Raw genomic sequence first — 12,409 nt, 5'->3', positions numbered from 1 at the left:
TGTTTCCTCGTCTTTAAAATAAGGGGGTTGGGACCACGTATGGAACAGAAGTATTCAACCTTTCTCTTTTTCGAGAAAAACTGAGTTGTGTTTCTAAGACACCGAGTTGCTCTCGAGTCAGTTCTGACTCATGCTGGCCCACATGGGTCAGAGAAGAGCTTGCTCATGGAGTGTTCAGTGTCGGGATTTGGGGACAGTAGATCTCCAGACTTTTCTTTGGAGGGACATCCACAGGGGCCTCCCAAGAAACTGTCAACCCTTTGGTTAGCAGCCAAGCATGTTAACCATTTGCACAACCCCAGGACCCATTTTTCTAAGAAATGGCTGCAAAGTTCCAACCAGCTACTCCTTCTTTTCTTTTTCCAATTGTGATTTGGGTGACAGTTTACAGAGCAAACCCACGGTCCGTTCAACAGTTCATACACACAGTTTCGTGACATTGACTGCAATGCCCCTAATGTAACAATTCTCTTCCCACTGGCTCCTGGTGGTTACCTTTTCCCTGTGTGTTGCATTCCTGCCCTGTCCTCTGAGCTGTTGTTGTTGTTGTTATGTGCCATTGAGCCCTCCGAGCTATCCCCCTGCAAATGCTGCTCTTCTGGTCTCCCGTGGTTGGCTCTTCTAAGGAGTGCACCTCCCTGATGTAATTGCTCGCCTCCGTAGCACTGTCTATTGTCTGACTGCCAGTGAAGCCCTGGGAGTGAGTTCAGTTCCAGGCTGGAAGGGTGACAAGAGGCCACAGTCTCGGGGGTTCACCAGTCTCCATCAGCCAGTAAGCCTGGTCTTTTTTTTTTTTTTTTTATCAGCACACTCCTCTTCCAACTTGCTTTTCCTCCTGGCTCTCTCCAGAGAGATGCCTTGCCACTGGATGAGAATTTCTGAGGGGGAGAGAAAACCTGGGGGTGGCTCCTCAGAGTTATTTTCAGAATTTTCTATAACCCCCACTGCCCTCTGGATAACAGACAGAACCCTCACTGCGTTTCCAACATTCTTTTTTCAAAGGGGAGATGAGGCAAGCCTTCTTTCTCACATTGAGACACTCACCCATCTCAGGCCTCCAGAAGCCGACTTCAGCCTCTCCGACCACAGTGTGGGCCGGGGGAAACAGGTGTGGGGCTTTGGCCGCAAGTCGGCGTGGGCAGCTTAGCCAATCGTTGGAGGCCATGGAATTCTCTGGCCTTGGAAGCACACCATGTCCACCAAGGAATGAGCCTCCCCATTCCTGCCAAAGATTAAAATGCTAAGTGAAAAACATTGTTGAAAATCAAGGGGAGCTGGGCAAGATGTGTCCTTAAATAACTCACCAGGCTGCGACTCCAGCAGCTCTCCAACCTGAACTCCTGGTAGCAGCAGCAATGTCAGGAAAGGGCCAGAGCATGAAGCCTCCCCCTCTCACCAGACCAGGACTCTTCTGGAGGTCACTGTGCCCTCGACAACTAGTCCAAGGATGGAGGAGAGGTAAGCCTCCAGGCTGTGTGCTATGATGATGCAAAGCCAACAACATGCTCCCATGTGAAAGTCTGAAAAAGAAAAACAGATCTCCTTAGAAGCCTCCAGAAGGCCCCTCCCAGGAGCCGGTGCCAAGAGCATTTTAGATGATTCCACCGATTGGAACCCACAAGCCAATGGAGTCTCCCTGCCTCCCAGGATCTGGATAACATCTGCATAGATGGATGGATGGAGGGAGGGAGGGATGCACGGACAGATGGACAGACGGGCAGGCAGCTGCCTTTGAGATGACTCCAGCTCATGGTGACCCATGTACCACAGAACAGAACGCTGCCCGGTCCTGTGCCATCCTCATGGTCATCGGCATGTCGGGGCGTCGTTGAGGCCATTGTGCCAATCCATCTCACTGAGGGTCTCTCTTGCCCTTGGATCTGCTGCTTCACCAAACATGATGTCCTCCGGCAAGTGATCCCAGAGGAAGTGAGTCAGACAACGCTCTGCCGTGACCCCTACGGCTCCCACTGGCTGATTTTCAGAAGTAGGTCACCAGGCCTGTCTTCCCAGTCCGATTTTGTCTGGAAGCCCCACTGAAACCTGTCCACCAGGAGTGACCCTATTAGCATTTGAAATACCAGTGGCATAGATTCCAGCATCACAACACCTGTGCCACCACAGTACAACAAAATGACAGACAGGTTGTAGTCCTACCTGTTGTTGCTAATTGCCATCGAGTGACTTTATGTATAAGAGAACAAAAGGTTGCCTGGTCCTGTGCCATCCTCACAATCATTGGCATTTTGGGGCACATTGTTGTTCACTCTTCCTGGCCTACAGACGTCCATATTTCTGGGAGAGCAGTGTAGTGCAGTGAATTACTTAATATGGCCCTTCTAGCCATAATCTTCAGTGGGAGCTCTGGTGGCGCTCTGGTAGCATAGTGCCTAAGGCACTTGACTGCTCACCAGAAGGCTGGCGGTTCAAACCCACCAGCCACTCCTCAGAAGGAAGGTTGGGCATTCCTACTTCCGTAGTGATACTGCCTCGGAAACCCAAGGAGGGGTCACTATGAGTCGGGGCCGACTCGACGGCAAACAACAGCAACAACAACAGCCATAATCTTCGTAACTCCCGCTAAATGACTGGGTGGGACTATGCAAATGAGTTGCTTGTGGCCCACCAATGGGATTGGATAGCTTCCTAATAATGCAAATAAGGTGTATGGAACCCTAATGAGGGGATTGGTCAGTTTGCCATTCCACTAGGCTTAAAAGAGAGCCAGTCCCAGAGCAAAAGGAGGACCTCACTAGCATCAAGAAAGAAGAGCCAGGAATGGAGCATGTCCTTTGGACCCGGGTGCCTGTGCTGGGAACCTCCTAGACCCAGGAAACAGAGTGATGATACTGGAGACAGCAAGAGATGGAGAGAAGCAGAGGCAAAGAAATGGTGACAGCACAGACACCAGAACCAGGAGACAGATGTGAGACGGCAGTGGGCTTCCCAGTTCAGGGAGGAAGAATGCTGAGCACCTTCAGGCAGGAGGCTTGCTGGCAGAGAGGAGTGCCTCTGGGCACTTGGCAGAGCTAGACTCACTGACCCATGGAATAAGACAGCTGAGCATCTTTGGGCAGGAGGTTGCTGGTGGAGTGGGGTGCCTCTGGGCACTTATTGGTGGAGCTAAAGAATTTCATAACACTTGGCCAAGTGTGGCAGAAACTGGGCTGGCCCAAGAGCCCTGAGGGGCCAAGGGGCTGAAGGCTGAGAGGCATCACTGAGAAGATGCTGTCCTGACCTAAGAACTAGATCCTGGGTCTGTCCTGATCCTGAATTGTTCCCATAACCATGACTATTGTCTGTGAGTTTTGTGTGGCCATTGTAATGAATTACCAAACCCAGTAGAGAAGCAGTCCTTTGGGAGGAGCAGCTGGGATCAGAATTGGTAAAAGCGCCAGACAGTGGCAGCATGTCTGACCTCTGCCTCATACCAATCAGCCTTGGCCTGATGCAGATGGTGATCCCCCCTCCTCATGAAGTCCGAGTAGGTCCAATGCCTCTCCCCCACCATTTTTATAGCAGAGGAGAGTTACATTCATGTCCTCAAGGTCACCTCTGGCCCCAGATTATTGTCTGTGACCCCTCGGTCCCCTCACACCCTCCCTCAACAGTTCATCCAAGCCAACTCAGACCTGGATTCTGCCACTTCTGCACCATGGCTTGGGCAGAGCTAAGGCCACTGGGCCCAGTGCGCCACCTAGGGGAGGGGCACAGTGCATGTTCAGGACACAGCCACTTTCTCCATCTCAAGCACCCAGGAGGCTTTCCTTCTGCAGAGCCAGGGTGGAGTGTGGGTGTCAGGAGTCAGGCACTCTCTTTGGGTCATAAAGAGAAAAGGTACTGAACATGAGCACAGAAGAGACACCAAAACAAAGAAATGTCCCAAGTGTGCACATGATGTGCAGCAAAGAAGTTTTTCAAGCATCCTTGCAACTGTGGAGGAGAAAAGTCCTGCAAAGTCTCTGTGGTCTATATAATCATCAACAGGAGCTCATTTTACAGGCCCCATTGCTATTCATGGACGATGCTTACAATGGCTGGGCATTTTGTTCATTCTGTGCGTGGTCAGCATGGCTCCAAGCCCTGAAGAGCCCACCGTGGCACTGCCTACCTTCCTCCTCCCTCCCAGCACTGTCCTAAAGCAGCCCCATCAGGCCTCATGCAGGTCACCCCAACTTCTTCCTAACTGCTGCTCCTGCCCCCCCCTTCCTTATCCTCTGTGGTGGTTATGTTTGTGTGTCAACTTGGCTGGGCCTGGGTGAGTGGCTGAGCAGCTGGGTGTAGTATTCCCTATGGTGAGACTGGTAGTCACTCCCTGGTGGAATCTACTGTGAGCAGCTGAGTAGCTGCCTTAGAGATGTGGTCTGCTCCCTGTATATAAGGAAAAGCCTTGGGGAATGGTTTCTAGCTTATGGCACACTTGAATCCTGCATGTAGCTGGCTCGTTGTTCAGCAGCCTGCCATGCTCTGCCGACATTGGGACTTTCAATGGACTTGAATTAATGGCCTGCCATGTGGTTCGATAACATTGGGACTGTGCCTTGTTACTTGTCAACCTTGGGCTTGTCAGTCTCAGCAGCCAGCAGCTGTCTGAGTGAAGAAAAGCCTCCAGCTTCAGTGGGCCGGGAGCAGAAGGCAGAGCTGAAGCCCAGGGTTGAGGGGCTTTCACTCAGCACCTAGAAACTGGAACTTTGAACTCAGACTTAAAAAGCCTCCAAACTGTAAGAGAATAAACTCCTGTTTCTTCAAGTATCCCATCTGTGACATATTCCTATCAGGGCAGCACTAGGGAACCAGAACATCCTCCCACAGCCAGCATGATCTTCTAAACCCACATTTATGACCAGGTCACTGTCTGCTTAAAACCCCTAGAAGGCTTCCCTTAGCAGGGCAGGGGCACTCTGTTCAGTTATTCAGGTTGTGGACTACCCAAGTTTAGGGGTGCTCCTAGGATGTGGATGTGACACCGAGAGGCCTGCAGGATCGCCAAGCACCCACCTCTCTGACCTCACCTCTCACCACGTGTCTCAGTCATAACAAAATATCACAACATAAATGGGTTTAAAGAACAGAAACTTATCTTCCCTCTTTAATCCGACTCATAGCCACCCCTCCTTGGGTTTCTGAGGTGGTATCACTAAGGAAGTAGATTGCCCATCTTCCTTCCAAGGAGTGGCTGGTGGGTTTGAACCACCAGGCTTCTGGTTAGCAGTCAAATGCCTGAGGTACTATGCTACCAGAGCTCCTTTATTAGCCACCACTCTGAAGGAATTAGGATGCCCCTGACTCTGGCATGACTTAACAGTATCTTCAAAGGAAACCCTATTTTCCACACAAGATCACAGAATTCATTCAAACACCATTGTAGACAGGCACTGTAAGGCCAGCCACTCAGAGTCCCTGTTCACTGTGTGACTACACCCTTCCAGATCTTTCCACGGCCTGCTCCTTCAGCCTGGAACACACATCCCTAGGGTGTAGACCTGTGAGCCCTGGCAGAAAGTAATGTCTCTGAGTAGCACTGGGTATCTCCGAGATGTTTACTTACCTGAGACAATGAAGCAGCAATATTACAGAGATGAAAATGCACCATCACTGAGACCAACCACGTCCTCAGAATCTTTCATTCTGCCCGAATGCTGCAAATTCTCCCTGTGGGCTTCATGTAAAATGTCAGATCATCAAATTTGCCTTAGAAGCACGTGCTTTCCATGTTCCACATGGAAAATTCCTCAAAGTCGAGTTCAGAAAGGTTTTGTTAGTGAGCAATAGGAGAGAGAGAGGCTGGGACAGTGCAGTGACTCACTTCATATGGCCCCTGAAGCCATGGTCTTTGTGACTCCCGCCAGATGACAGGGTGGGACTATGCAAATGTCAGGTGCTTGTGGCCCATCAAGGGGGTCAAATAGCTAATAAGGTAAATGCGGTACATGGCACCCTTGTGGGGGTGGGACCATGCAAATAAGGAATATTGAACCCTGACATGGGGATTGGTCAGTTTTGCCATGCTGCTAGGCTTCAAACGAGCCACGCCAGTGGCAGAAAGGAAGGAGCTCACTGTCATCAAGAAAGAAGAGCCAGGAGAGGAGCATGTCCTTTGGTCTCAAGAATCTTGTGCTGAAATGAACATCGTTGACCCAGGAGACAGAGAGCAGCGCTGTGGGGACAGAGGAGAGACACTGGAGGTGGTGAGAAGCAGCAGCAGAGACGCAGTGGCAGCTGAACCAAGAGACCCTCACGAGACAGAGCGTTGGGCTTCCCGGCCCGTGGGGCAAGAAAGCTGATTGCCTTAGGGCGGGAGGCTGGCTGGTAAAGGGGGGAGCCTCTCTGGGCACCCATCCGCAGACTACAGGAGCTTTGTAACCAGTTGCCAGAGCAGGGTGAAGGCCAAGGAATCCCATGCCTGTTACAAGGCTGAAAAGAAGTTGTCCTGATTAAGGAACTGTACCCTGACATGTTCCTGATCCTGAACTGTAAAGTGTTACCTCCCTAATAAACCCCACAATCATAAGTATTGTCTTTGAGCTCTATGTGGCCATTGTAATTAATTATCGACCCCAGCAGAGAAGCAGAGAGTGCCTTGGAAGGGACGGCTGGTGGCAGAATTGGTGAGGAGGCTGGAGGGTGATGGGATGCCTGGCCTCCACTTCATAGGAATCAGCCTTGGGTTGTCCACCTCCATCTTAGTCCTCTTGGCCCCTCGTGAAGTTAGAGGAGGTCAGGTGCCTTCCTGACACCCTTCGGGCAGAATCTCACCGCTTTAGTAAGCCAGGCTCTTTTTCTTAAAAATGAAATTGCCGAGTTAAAACTTTTTTTTTTCCTACACAGTTCTAAATCTTGCTGTTTTTCTTTTAAATGAGAAAGCAGCCCCAAAGGAGGCATTTTGTTATGTATGTTAAACGCAGATGTATCCAGAGAAAACAAACGGAAAGGCAGCCATAACATCCTCTGGTGCCTGCACGGTCGCGCGCTTATGCATTCGCTCAGGTCCTGTGTAGTCAGCGGGCTCTCCAGTCTCCCGGGAGCAGGAAGGAGGCTGCTCTCCAAACACTGCACAGTTAGGGGGGCGGCTCTGGCCGGTCCCTTTGACTTGATCTTTTATGACATGCTCCATCCCTTCCTGCCGCTGCTCTTTCTGGATGAATTGGTAAGTCCTCCCCTTTTGGTGGTTGGCACTCATCAGTTGGAGAGAGAGGGAAAAAAAAAATCGATATTGAACGTGTCCCAAAGGGCACATGAGTAGTCAGGCTGGTGAAGAGATTAGAAGCAGAACCAGGCGTGCCCTTATGGACTCAAAACCCCTGGGCTCCAGGCACAGGTCAAATGCTTCCCTTGCGTCCTCTCATTTCATTCTCCTGCAGCCAGTGAGTAAGTAGTCTTGGCTCCATTGCACAGGTGGGAAACTGAGGCCCAAGCAGGTGCTGGCTTGCCTGAGCTCACATACCAGTCAAGGAGCTGCAATCTGTCCCCAGCAGTCGGAGGCCATTTCATGCCAAGTGGCCCAATGAGGTCAGGTGACCCCAGACTTGGGTCAGTAGCCATGGCCTGGAGCCAGGAGGCACAAGGCTGCCAAAAGTTACTGTTAAGTGCACGGCAGCTTTGTTCAGGAAGGGACCCAGTGTGGTCTGCTCCTCCACCACCCTCCGAAGCCCAGTGGAGAGCCACCTGGCCTGGGGCCTGAAGCCGCCATCTCGCTCACTTTCAGGCCAGTGTCTGGTACACAGAAGGGGCTCAGAATATTCTGAAGACATTTATCCCCTCCCAGTGTCCTGAGTCTGAGTGGATGGCTCCGTGGAGAGCGCCAGATCCCTCTCTGCGCCTACAGAGTGGCGCACTGGTGAGATTGAAGAAAAGCAGGCGGGCAGGTGGGCAGTCTGACCCCAGACCCTAAATCACACTCTTGCCCTCTGGGGGAGAGGGCACGGGGGGGGGGCACAGTGCACTTTGTCCCCCGGGGGTTTTGAAGGATCCCATGTTTTGCCTGCCTCCCAGAGTCCAGCTGTGAGCCTTCGGGCACTAGGGCCCAGACACCCCTTCCCCCAGGGGCTGGCCCCAGTGCCGGCCCCAGGCTTCAAGGGCTGAGACACCCACCTCCAAAGCCAACCCAACAAAGCAGGGTCACAGAGCCCCCTCAGCAGGAAGCAGGAGGGCCCCCACCCTTCTCAGGCTCTGGTCTGCAGCCCCTCAGCTGGTTCCTTGCCCTGGGGACACAAAATTAGGACAGATGCCTTTCAGAGGCATGGAAATTCCTTTTATAAAAAGGAAGCAAACTCAGTGGGAAAAAAAAAAAAAACTAAAAGAAGTGTTTCAAGAGTAACAATTTTCCTTGGTTAAATAAAAAATTCCTGATCATTGGGGGAAAAAAAGAGAGAGAGAGACATTCAAGCATTGTAAAAGGGACCAAAGGATCCTTCAAAGTTAAGGGAGAAAAGAGTACAAGAGTCAAGAGCTGGAGGCTCCGATTTTGATATGGTTGCGTGTTTTGAGTCTGACCTCCTACCAGGAAGGATGAAGACTGCCATCTCTCCCTCCTCTGCCCGTAACGCTGTTGTCGCTGCTGTTGTGTGCCGCTCTGACTCGTGGACAACAGGAGATGCCCTGGCTTGTATCAGCCTCACAATCGTGGGTGTGTCAGACCCATGGTCACAGCCACTGTGTCAAATTCATGTTGCGGCTCTCCCTTGTTTTCGCTGACCCTCCACTTTCCCAAGCATAATGTCCCTCCCCAGGGATCGGTCTTCTCTCACGATGTGGCCAATGTCTCGCCATTCTCACTTCTACAGAGTATTCAGCTGTTCCTCTGCCATCATTTACACGGCTGGGTTTGTAACACTGACGTCATGTCTGGTAAAGCACTTCCAAGAGCTGTGGAGTCTTATCCATAATGGATGGGTCCCAGGCCCACCATGTTTCTTTTCCACATAGTGCCTTCATTTCTGAGATCTGGATTTTGATTCCTCAGAGTATTTCCAAAAAGGGCTTTCATCTTCTGATCCGAAGTCACCTTATCCATTAGGCCACAGGGTCTTGCTCTCAATGGGCTTTCGAGACCTGTTCCGTGGTGGCTTGTGTTTGCTGTGAGGCTGGAATCTATGCCGCCAGTGTTTCAAACACCAGTCAGGTCACCCACGGTGGACAGGTCTCAGCAGAGCCAGGAGGCCTGGCAATCTGCTTGTGGAAATTTGCTGGTAAAAACCTTCTGGATCACAGACAACAGGCCAAGACTTCGACTTGACACTTGACACTGTCATCAGGAGGAACCAACTGCTGAAGAAGGACTCGTCTGGTGACAGGACAGGCCAGCAAAATGGAGGGGAACCTTCCATGAACTGGATGGACAACAGCCGCAGTGATGGTCTCATACATACCCACGACCATCAGGACAGCACGGACCAGGCAGTGTTTCATCTCTTACCCACAGGGTCACCATGAGTCCTAGCCAACTCGGCAGCAAGTGACTGCAAGTGCCCTGGGTGCCCGGGCCTAAGGCAGCCTGTTGCCTCTGACGGGTTAGCGGTGCCTCTTTCCCTCACAGCCTGTAACCCGTGTGCACCTCCTCCAGCACTGAGTCCTGCCGGAGCACTTTGGTTTCCTTCTAGTCCATTTTGCTTTGCTGTTGAGAGGATCCCGCCTCTGTCCTGGGGTTCGGAAGCTAAGCAGGGCTTTGTTTCAGCAATGCTTATTCCTGGATGCTGTGTATTCTGTGGAATTGCAGATCCCGGTCCTTCTTGACTTCTGGAAAGTTCCCTCTCCTTGCTTCCTCCTATTGTCCTTTATTCTGTCTTCTTTGGAAACACCAGTATCCATGGTCTTGTCTAGAATCAGTTTTTCATATTTGCACAGCAGGGATGTTTGCGTGGTTTCTTCCCATTTTGTTCAGATTTTGGATGATCTGAAGGGGCTTTCAGCCTGGGGAATGTCTTGTCTTCTCTTCCCCTTGCTCCCTGCGCTCTGGCAACTTGCCTTCATCTTCCTGTTGACAGAGCCTCCCTTCTGTCAGAGGCTGTCTTCCTTGAAACTTGCACGGATCTAAGTTGAGCTGCTGTAGAACCCAGGGTCTTCCCTCTGTGCCGAGCTGTCCAGGCAGGACCTGGGCCGGGACTGAGGGTGGTGGGTGGGCTCTGGCTGGCTCTGAAGAGGACACAGAGGGGTGGAGCCCTCTCCCAAGACCCCTGTCCAGAGCCCCCAGGAGGGACAAAGACAAGGGGAAGAGGGCACTGGTGGCCCTAGTCGAGAACCCCCAGATTTTCTCTCTGTTGGGGGAAAGCCAGGTGTGGCAAGGTGGGGGTAGTGGGACATTGGAGGGCATCTGTCTTGGTGTGGCCTTGACCTTCTTGGGACTCGGGCCTAGGAGCTCAGGCTCCCTCCGAGCATTCACAGGCCCAGCCTGCCCCCTGGTGGCTTCCCTGGGCTGATGCAACCCAATCAGGGTCCTGCAAAGGCAGTCTTGGCCAGATTTTCAGAGGCCAATCTTAGGGCCACATTCATAAACTGGAATGGAGGGGTGGGGGTGGGAGACAATTCAGTCACTCATCGGAGTGCTGCCTACACACTCATGACCCATTCTAGCCACTTACTGGAAACGAGAACTTGGGGTTATGTTCTGCCTGTTAGTTAAATCCCTGTTCGAATCCCATAAAAGTGGGAAGTTGCCTATTCTTGTCTGGTGCAGGGGTGAAGGCGCTGGCCTTCGGGTCACCCAGCCCACCTCAGTGGCTTGGTGTCCACTTAAGTCCACGAAGACCAAAGGAAATTGGATCCCCTGATCACACGCTGATGGGTGGTCCTTCATCAGGGGTCCCTGGGGTTTGAGATTACTCAGGTCTCAGATGCAGAAGCTGGCCAGTTTGGAATTTGATGCTCCAGACCAACCTGAAGCCTAAAGCATTCTCCTTGGGCACTCAGTAATAGGAACAGGAAGTGTAACGCTCTGGTTAAAAAAAATGGCGGATCTCTTGTTTAACTGAGGGGCAGGTATTTTGTTTCCCTCCTGTTAAACTCATTGTTTAAGTCAATCCAGGTATTTTTCAAAACACTTGGTCAGTTTCCCTAGAATCTCTGATCCTGGAAGACAGCTACCGATGGCCAGAAGCCCCACTGATTCGCAACTTTTAATGACCAATGTAGGAATCCGCAACGGATTGCGGCTTCCAGTCAGCTGCTAGCTGTTACTTGAGCATTTGTGACAGAAAGTCTAGCTTTCCCTAGGCCAGGACTCAGGGCTCGTGACCTCCACAGACTGGTATCTGTTCCAAACCAAATCTCACAGGCCACAAACCAGGTGGTAAGGAGTTTGGTGGCACTCAGTTGCTAACTGAAAGGTCGAAGGCTCAAACTCATCAGTTGCTCCATAGGAGAAAGATGTGCCAATCTGCTTGAAAACCCTGTGACGTGCAGTGGTTAAGTTCTTGGCTGATAATGAGAAGGCTGTCAGTTTGAACCCATCAGCAGTTCTATGGGAGAAAGATGAAGCACTTTGCTTCCATAAAGATCGATAGCCTTGGAAACCCCATGGGGCAGTTCTACTGTATCCTGTAGGGTTGCTATGAGTCAAAATTAACTTGATGGCAGTGGGTTGAGTTTGGGCTTTGACTGAGGGACAATGAGATGGTGCCCAAGGCAGAACAAGGAATTAGCCCAATGACAGCAAATGTAATCTAGTCACTTCTGGGCCCATGCCAAGGACTCCTCAGTCTCTTCAGGTTTGAATGTGGCCAAGTTCAGGGTCTGCCCTGGGTGGAGGCGCCCTCTGGTCTCAGTCAGACCTGGCATCGCTAAAGTGCACACTGTGCTCTGTGGCACCACTGTGTGTCCCTGGAACTTCCAGCATCAGGACCCCAAGAAGTCTATTCCACAGCTGTCAGCCAATGTGCCGGTCTCAACAATGTAGATAAACGTGACTGCTCCCATAGTCTCCGGGAATTTTACATCCTCTCCTCGCTCCAGAAGGCTGGTGGTTCAAACCCACCAGCCACTCTTTGGAAGGAAGGTTGGGCAATCTACTTCCATAGCGATACCACTTCAGAAACCCAAGGAGGGGTCTATGACTCGGATCCGACTCTATGCCAGTGTGTTTGGTTTGGTTTTGGTTTCCTCGCTCCTCAGTCTCTGGCACCCCCCTGCCCTCTCTCTGCAGTTTGGGAATCTGGACAGAGGGTGAGAGGCAAAGGGCCCAGGCCAGGGCCACCAGAGGGAGCAAAGAAATGAGGAGAGAGGGGGGAAGGCTTGTGGGTTTGGGTACTTGGGGTCCCATGAGGTGGGGCAGAGACTGAGCCCAACACACAGTTGGTTCCTGGCAAGATACTGGAAGCTTCCCAAAGCTGACACAGGCCCTCTGCAAAGCTCAGCGACGTTTCCAAAGCTGACACAGGCCCTCTGCAAAGCTCAGCGACGTTTCCAAAGCTGACAC

The sequence above is a fragment of the Orycteropus afer genome, unplaced genomic scaffold (assembly GCF_000298275.1).
Source record: "Orycteropus afer afer isolate SDZICR_OR568_19922 unplaced genomic scaffold, OryAfe1.0 scaffold00038, whole genome shotgun sequence".
Lineage (NCBI taxonomy): Eukaryota > Metazoa > Chordata > Mammalia > Tubulidentata > Orycteropodidae > Orycteropus > Orycteropus afer.
The sequence above is the reverse complement of the archived record's forward strand: the minus strand, read 5'-3'. Positions refer to the sequence as shown.